Below are 9,266 nucleotides of genomic sequence, written 5' to 3'. Positions count from 1 at the left end.
TTCTTCTAACTCTAATAATGGTAAAATATTAGAATTATATATTTTACAAGGAAATATTTCCAGTGCATTAATATAAGTCAAAAAATACTTGAACTGATATGTTATTTTTTTTTAATAATCTTTAGCCATTTTGAAGTTAATGTAGCAAAACTAGTCTACTTTTTTAAATAGTATGATTGAACATTTAAAAATTCAGTTCTAATAGCTTACTGGATTATTAAATTTTTATTTCTAATATTTAAAAATCAATAAAGCTCACTTGATCTGTATATATTAATATTAATAATATTATGGATCTTTGTTGACCTTGTAATTTACTAAAAGTTTTTTCTATGGTATAAATTTTAAAATAATTTTGGCTAATTTATAATTTTTTTTTTAGTTAAAATCTTTAATATTTTATTGAATAATCATCAAATTTATTAAATTCAATCTTCTTTTTTATAGAAGTTATGTTTTCTAAAGAACAATGTTAATTTTCATTGTGTGCCTGTGTAATTTTCATTTGTTGTTAAACTTATATTTTAGTTTATATATTAACATTAAATAATATTTTTCAATTTAGTTTGGGTGCTGAGCATATAATTCCTTATAAAGTCTTACCTTATTCTTTTATTCAGATTAATTGCATTGCATCCAAGAAAGCGTAATTTTTTTTTTTTAGAAACTTGTAACTTTTTTCAATAATTTGGCATTATAAAAATATTGTATTAATATTTTCTGAAGAAAGTGTCAAATAAAGTAATTTTTATATTGTTATAGTGTGAGGGGAGTTGAAAAATACTTTGATGAGTATATGTTGGTGTTTTCTATGCAATTATTTGTCTAATATTTTCACAAATATTAAGGTTGTAGGAAGGTGTCTGCCATGGTTTTTATTTTCCATGTTTTACTCCATTAGGCCTTATTCCCTCATATTCCATTATGAATTTTTTCAATATTTATTTCTTCCTAAATAATTCTGCCATGACTTTATATATATATATATATAAGATATATATATATATATATATATATAAAAGAAAGGGCAGAGTTAGACTGAGCAAAAAGCCAGAATAATTTGATTTTAAGATATTAGATGATATATATAGAAAAATCATGTAATATTAATTGAATCAAAAAAATTCATTAAACTAAATATTAGGGGTATTCATGATGTGTAAAATATAAAAGGTTTTTACATATATGTTAGATCCAGAGGAGCTTCTGGCAAATTTTCTGGAAAACTTGTTTTGTAACCTTATAATCTTTATGAGATTATAAAATTTTCTAACAGCTTCGTCACATTGTCTTTCCTCCACCTCTCTTGTTCATTGTTTCCTCTTCTAGTTTTTTCCCCTATTACTTTATTAGAGTTTAAAAACCATCCAAAACAAAAATAACACAAGCAAACACGAACTACAAGCTACTAACCTATCAAAACGAAAACAGACAAAATGTTGTGGAGCTCAGCTGGTCAGTTGAGGTCATTCTCCATTTAGCAGACTCTCAACCATGTTAAATGTTATGTTGTCTTAAAATGCTTAAAGAAGGAAATATTTCTTCGTTTAACACAACTTTTTCCATTTAACTCACTTTGATGTTTTGTTAAATGCATAAGAGCTCCTAGCAGATTTTCTGAGCAACTAATTTTATGTCCTTTTCTTCCAAAACTTCATGTTATTGTTTACTTTTCAGGTTTGATTAAAATTAATTTATTACAACATGCCTAAATTGAGTGAAAAGTGGAAGTTGTGTGAAAGTTTGGCCACTGAGTATTTTCTTGATTTTCTAACTTGTGAAGAAGAGAATCAAGATGAGCTAATTGACCACTGTCGTTAAAAAAGTTTAAATCTGAACCGCTACAAGCCATGAAGGGTCAGGGGTTCAGTACTTTGTAAGGGAGTACTGTTACTAGGCCAACGGTTGTGCAAGGAGGTGATTTGGTCAGAATTACGCTCGACCGCCAACTGTCATTACATTGTTATTATTGTAATCCATTGTTTTATTAGTTTTAAAAACATCCAAAACAATACTAACACAAACTATGAGCAAGTAACCTGACACAACAAACAAAATGGTGATGAGCTGAGCTGAGCTGGTCTGTTGCATGACGTTATTCTCCATTTACAGGCATACCTATTAACAGACTCAACCATGTTATATGTTTTATCGTTTGTTTATGTTATATAACATGGTAAAAGGAGGAAATATTTCTCCGTTAACACAACTTTGCCATTTAGCATATGCTAAACTAAAGATCATGAATACCCTTATTATAATTTAATTGATGATTTCCTGATTAAGGCAGAATTAAAATTATTTATAATGTTTTATGAAAGGAATGGCATTTTTATTTTGAATATACTTTAGCTTTAAAGGCATATTTGTTTGAATTAGTTATTGTAGGAAACATAAAATAGAATTGAACTGAGGCAGCTGTGATTTTATTGTTTTATTTACATTTCTAAAAATTATTCAAATATAATTTTTTTTCCCTCAAAACATTTATAATTTGTTTACGTTATTGTTTTGTTTCAGATCTTTAGATGTTATTTTATTTTTTTATATACGTAGGTGCCCTCCATTAATTTATTTATTTCCTTTTTTGCTTATTTCTTTATTAGAAAGTTATGATGAAAACTCAAAAAATATTTCAAATTCATTTAAGTTCAGGATATGATATTGGGAGTTTATGTTTATTTTCACATTTCTTTCTTTGCTATCTATTATTCCTTTGTTGTTATTAATGTATATCCTCAACATTATTTCTATGGTTGTCTGTGGATTTAGTTTTTGACTCTATTGTTTTATTTTACTTTTCCATTTTGTCTTCTTTATACAACTTCGTGAGACTGATTGTTTATGTTTCGATTATTGAAATTGCATGTAATGAAAAATAATTTAGAAGATATTTGAAAAAATTTAAACTAAAAAAGAAACTTTTAACAATGGTCTCCATTGAACCAGAATTTTATGTTAATGCCTTATTTATTTATTGAAATTTACAACTGTATAAACAAGATACAAGTAAATGTGAATTAAGGAAATAACTTGAGCGGGAAATACCGATCAGTAGCGCCTCATTTTTATAAATAAAAAATTAATTTCTTATAAACACGTGCTACTATATTATTCAGTGCTACTGATTCAAATGGACAATTTTTGATTCTCATTTTTGATCATTTTATGTTTAGGCAATATATGTTATATTGCACTAATTGTAGTAAATATTACAGCTACTTGTAATTAATAAAATTTTAATTTGGGTTAATTAAAACTTAAGAGTAATAACTACATACCTACTGAAAGATCTTCATCAGTAATATTTAATAATGTCTACCTAATTTAGTATTAGGTAATAAATTGTGTAGAGACGTAGAATCTGCCTGTTTATAAATTGTGGTGCTGTATTCCAAACTTCTTTCGCTAGTTCTTCAATGACTTCCAGTGTATAGTTCGCCTCGCCTCAGCCAACTTCTTCCTATAATCTCAAACCATAGCCATTTACTTTCATCTGGTTTACTGGCTTTCCACATTATCTGCCGAACTTCTAAATGATTTGTGACCTTACCTCCAAGTACCATTTTAGTTTATAGTCCCCAATCCTCTCTAGGATGATCCTCATGAGAGGATCTCCAATCTTCAGGTTTTTCTAATGATTTCATTTCAGACCGAATCAATTTTTTTTTTCATCTAGTTAATGGAATTTAATTCAAACAGTAGTAAGTTTTGTTCTGATTAGTATTAGTAATGGTTGTCCAACATACGATCCATACTAACCAGATTATTGTGATGTCTGTAGTCATCCTCATATTCCAGCAATTCTCCATTGCATATAATGCGTAAATCATTCTTCAATCTTCCTTTTTGCATAACTTTAGTCTTGGCTGCAGGGTTATTCATTCACCGGCTAGTAAGGGCCATAGTGCATGTAATAAAACATATCACTTATGCAATAAAAAATGAATCCATATATTTTCTCAATATGAAGGAGATGGGATGGTCAGTGGTGCGATCAAAAGGAATAAAAAATAATTAACAACTATTTATTAGTCGATGTTTGGCCCCACTTTGCAGGGCTAAAAAAGATGCAAAGTCGCTAAAAATATGTTGACAATATGTGGATACAAAGAAGTAACTTTAATTCTTGGATAATGAGATACAAAGAAGTAAACTAAGGTGGAGTTAAGAATTATGTAAATATAAATAAAAAAATTAACGAAAAGAAATAAAAATAATATCTACAATAATTAGTATATATACAAAGGAATCTTTTTTAATCTAAGAGTCAAAGTTATTTTATATATATATATATAAACTTATTATTGTACATCTTATTCGTATTTCTTTTTGTTCATTTTTATATAATGTTTTCACTTTTATTTACATAAGTTTTTACCAAAAATTATTTTACTTCTTTGTACCTTTTATCCTACATTTTCAACAAATTTTGTTTTGTATCTTTTTTAGTCATGATGAAGTCCTTCAGAGTGGGCTGAATTGTCGGCCTAATAAATAGTTAACTATTTTTTGTTCCTTTTGACCTTTGAACAAATATTTTCTTCTTTGTATATGTTGAACAGGTATAGTTAGTTGCTTTTGTGTTGTTTTTTTTCCTAGTACCTTGATTTGAAAGTCAAAAATTGAAACATATAAAAATATGGTTCCGTGTAAAAGTTCATCTGTAAAAATGTGTCTTGATCAAATATTTTGATGAGGCAACTTGTGCTCTTCTGGGGGGGGGGGGGGCAGTATTTATTTCCATCCCTTTTCTGTGTATCTGTGTAGTCTCCATTCTACAAAAGCTTTTTGGAGGTCCTATTGGCACTCAACAAATAGTACAATGTTATATTAAGTATGTAAAATTTAGCTGGCGCTGGGAACAAGCTTTGATCTAAGAGCTCTTTTTTGAGAATTTTACCCATAACTACTACAAAATGAAGGAGACTTTCACGACCTTTTTAAAAAATGAATGGTTGTTATTCCCTTTTGATATTATTAAATATTGAATAGGATACACGTACACAGTAGGAAATCTTAATAAATTATTGAAATAAATTACTATTGCACCTAACTGGCTTTCTATATGTTAATATTTTCTGTTATTGTCTACTGCAAATTATATGTTGTGAAGTTTATTTGTTGAATTTTGTTAATGCTGATATCACCCTTGTGTAATTTTGTGGCATCAGCTCATATAATTTATCCTTAAATTGTGAATAGAATTTAAATCTTCCTTGGTTTTTATTGTTAGGCTTCGTACTCAGTTTTATGCAAAGTCAAAAGATTTCTATATCTAAATAATGTTTTAATACAATTCAGCAATTGTGTATAGAAAATTAATAACCAATTTGTGTTTAAAGACGAGTTTAATTATTCTTTGTCTCATTTTTTAAATGAGAAACGTAATACAATTGTTTAGATATAGAAACTGTTCAACTTTGTATAAAGTGTGTGCTAAGTGATATTGATTTTAGTTTTGCATCGACTGTCAAAAATTTTTAATTTTTTTTTCTATAATCACTAGTCAGTGCCTGCTTTGATAATAATGTGCATTGACCAATATACTAAGTGCCTTATGTTTGGTGCTAATATTTCGCATCTAGTAGGCACATTTATTTTAATAAGATTACTTAAAATAAGATATTTTTATAAGAAAAATGTATTATTTCCTAACCCAAAGTATTAAAAAATAATTTATTTGCTCTCTTATCATGTTATAAATTTAATATGTGCATAAATTTCTAACATTTTTAGTTTATTAGTTACATTCTTCTAGTCTATGGATACTGTTATGTTCAAATTTTTTTGTTACCATCAATATGATTATTATCACAAGTTGACTTAACTATGGTTAAGAACGATTTATTAGCTTCTTTGTTTTCTGTCATTCCTCTACAGCAGCGGTCTTCAGACTTTTCAAGTCAATAATAACTCCAAAAACAATTTAATTGTTATTAATTTAAAAATAAAAATTACACAATTTACAAGCCTTTTGTCTTGGTATAACCTTTGAGTTGCTACAGTTTGAATATCGCTGGTGTATAATATTAAAGTTATCTTGACTTTTAAATAATCAGTGCTATAAAAGCTTATTTACCTTTCAACTTAATTACAGTCAAGTTGACAATTTACCTTTTCCTAATCAATTTATTTATTAAACTAGTGGTAAAGCATAACTTGATATGTCTTAATTGTGCATGCTTTGGTTTTCTTTATTACTGTGATATTAAAAGTTTTCATATATTTTTTAAATTTTAACCATCAATTTATAAGAACACATAATGTAATTTACTTTGTCTTGTACTATTTAATAACATGAACGAAAGGTACTAATTTCAATTACAAAATATGTACTAACCAACTCAAAATAAAAATGTATAATTAATTGTGTTTTATTAAATCATAAACCACTGTTAAAATATTGTGGTGTTTATTAAAGTTTTTACTTAAAAATATTTTGGAAATAAAAATTAATACAGAAGATAGAATTGCTGTTGCTGGTCAGCTTGGGGGCGAGAGCGTGGCTGATTAATCTAAGGTGCAAGTATTTTACAGGAAAATATTAACACAAGTGTAGAGTAACTCTTATGACCTTATTGGTATGAATGTGCAAATTTTAATCTAGTTTTAAAAACATAGAATTAGACAAAATATACACAATGTTAACATTAACAATACTCGCATTTTTTTTTTAAATTGATTTTTTCTTTTTGGAGACGATCGGGGGGTGCGGTCAGCATAGAAACAACATAAATAAACAAAAAAATATTTATGTCGCCGTTTCGACCTGATTTTCAGGTCTTCATCAGGGCTATAAAAACAAAAAGACAACAACCATTATTTAGAGAGAAAAAAGTTAATTAATAACTATGGACAAAGACAGCAGTAAATTGATTACATTATTATTTATATTCATATAAATGTGAGTAATAAATAAATGATACAGGGGAAAGAATCTATAAAGAATTAGTTAAATTAATAATGGAGCTTATGAAGAAAAAAAAAAATATTGTAAAAGGAAAGAACAGGGAATAAAAGAAATAAATGGAGAAAGGGGAATGAAGAGAATCCAGGCTACATTGATATAAATTGCAGGAAAAGCCGCTAGAGTGCAGGCAAAAGACGTTACATAAATAGAAATCTAAAGGTCAAAAGATCATAGAGATAAAATAGTCAATGTGAAAGTAAAAAAAAAAGAAATAAACCAACATAAAAAGGTGTTAAATGTAAAATAATGAGAGCCCAAAAAGTAGTAAAATGTATCAATATATAAAGGACGTGTAAAAATGGATATATTAATGGGGAGTATGTAAAAACAATGTTATCAAAAATAAGAAGAAATATGGAGAATAGGAAATGAAGAAATAAGAGAGAAAAAAAAACTTAAGTTGTAGGCAGAGATTTCTTCTAACCTGTTAGAAATTGCAGGAATAGATTTTTTCTTTTATTTAATAACATTTACTGAATTTTCAAACACAAAATATCTCTATTTCTGGCCAATTAAGGCACAGTTAAGGAGAGTATCATTTTTAGTTAAGAAGCATGGGCCATTAACAGTTCAGTACTTCACTTCCAAAGGGCTGAGCCAATTTTGATAAAAATAGGATCTCATTGGTCAAATTAAATTATTTTAGAAGCAAACCCGATCCCATTCCTGAAGAAAACCTAGTATAGATAGAATTATGCTTCATAAAGGCTGACGAAAATTATCCATTGATAATTGAAAAGAAAATCCTTTGTTTTTATGGCCCTATAAAATAAAAGTTTAGAAGAGATGTAAGAACCAGGAACTATATTCCTTGTTTGATAACCAGAAGGTTGTCAACTTTACAGAGTTAAGGTTAGGTTGGGCCAACCATTCAATTCAAAATTAGTTTGCAAACATTCCTAGGAAAATATTCAAGGATAGGATTGATTAAACCAGAAAAGGTTGACATTTAGCCATAGGTCAGTGAACAGTGTGGCAACTGATTTGAGGATCCTTCTAAGTGCTGAACTGTAAGGTAACGACACCAGATAGAGCTGGATAAGGCCATCTGTAGCTCAGGTTGTTGAGGCATAGGTCTTGCAACTTGGGAACTACAGCAGTGCCGCTTCGAATCTGGCCAGGAGGTCGACTTTTATTTCTGTGGCGGACCAATGAAATGAAAACTTGGCCCCCACCAAGGTGTCAGAATAGGGTGGTACTCTGTAGATAAACCCCCTCTGTCAGAAATGACCAGTAAGAGGATAAAAAAAAAAGATGGAACTGGTGAAACTCTTATAGGAGGCCAAGATCTCCTCTCATTGGCAGTGCTAATAGAGTATCAATTAATAATTTTTTTTTCTAATTATTTATTTAATGTAATTTACAACTGTACAAATAATACAATAGGTAAATATGTAGTATGTTTCATATACACTTGAAAATCTTGGGAAGGAACCACCCATTGGTGGTACTTCAAACATTAATTTAAATTAGAAGGTCCCGTGGCCATCTTCTTTTCAGACGCCTCGGAGGATTATCAGGGATTGTTAAGGATGAAAGATTAAGAATTAATGGGTTAGGATGGTTAAGGAGTTTGGAATAAAAAGATGCATATCTGTTTTGGGTCAAATCTGCGACAAATAGGATAAGGTCTTTATGAATGAGTTTATTTGTGATGTAATAAGGAGCATCAAGGATTTTACGTAGGATTTTGGATTGTAACGATTGGATGCGGGAAGAATTTGATGGTTTGGTGGAGCCCCAGAGCTCAATTCCATATGTCCAAATTGGTCTGATTGTAGTGTATACTAATATTTTGTAGTAAATGGGAAGTTTAGAGCGTTTGTCAAGTAAGTGTTGTAGCAATTGGAATCTACGAGCAGTTTCTTGTCGTTTCAGTCTTGTGTGTCAATTAATAATAAAGTTGTTTTTCTTTATTAAAGTGATAGAGTCTATATTTTTATTTTAACAAAAGTATCAGAACCATCGCTAAGAATAAAAGAAATGATCTCAGCTGTGGTCAAGAAAACAATTAAAAAACATTTTCAACCATATATTAATAAAAATGAAGATGATTGGAATTGCGGTCAAAAGGAACAAAAATTTATTAAAAACTATCCCCCACTTTGCAGGACTTAATCAGGGCCATTATGTTTAAAAGAAAAAGAACAAGTGACGACTGTCTTTTAAACATGAAATCCTGCAAAGTAGGGCAAAACAGCAGCAAATAAATAGTTGTTAACTATTTTTGTACCTTTTGACCACACTCCCAACCATCTTCATATTTTTCAAAATATGGTCAATCTTATTCATA

Source organism: Halyomorpha halys, unplaced genomic scaffold (genome assembly GCF_000696795.3).
Source record: "Halyomorpha halys isolate HHAL.00 unplaced genomic scaffold, Hhal_1.1 Scaffold88.1, whole genome shotgun sequence".
Lineage (NCBI taxonomy): Eukaryota > Metazoa > Arthropoda > Insecta > Hemiptera > Pentatomidae > Halyomorpha > Halyomorpha halys.
This window is presented reverse-complemented; position numbering follows the sequence as displayed.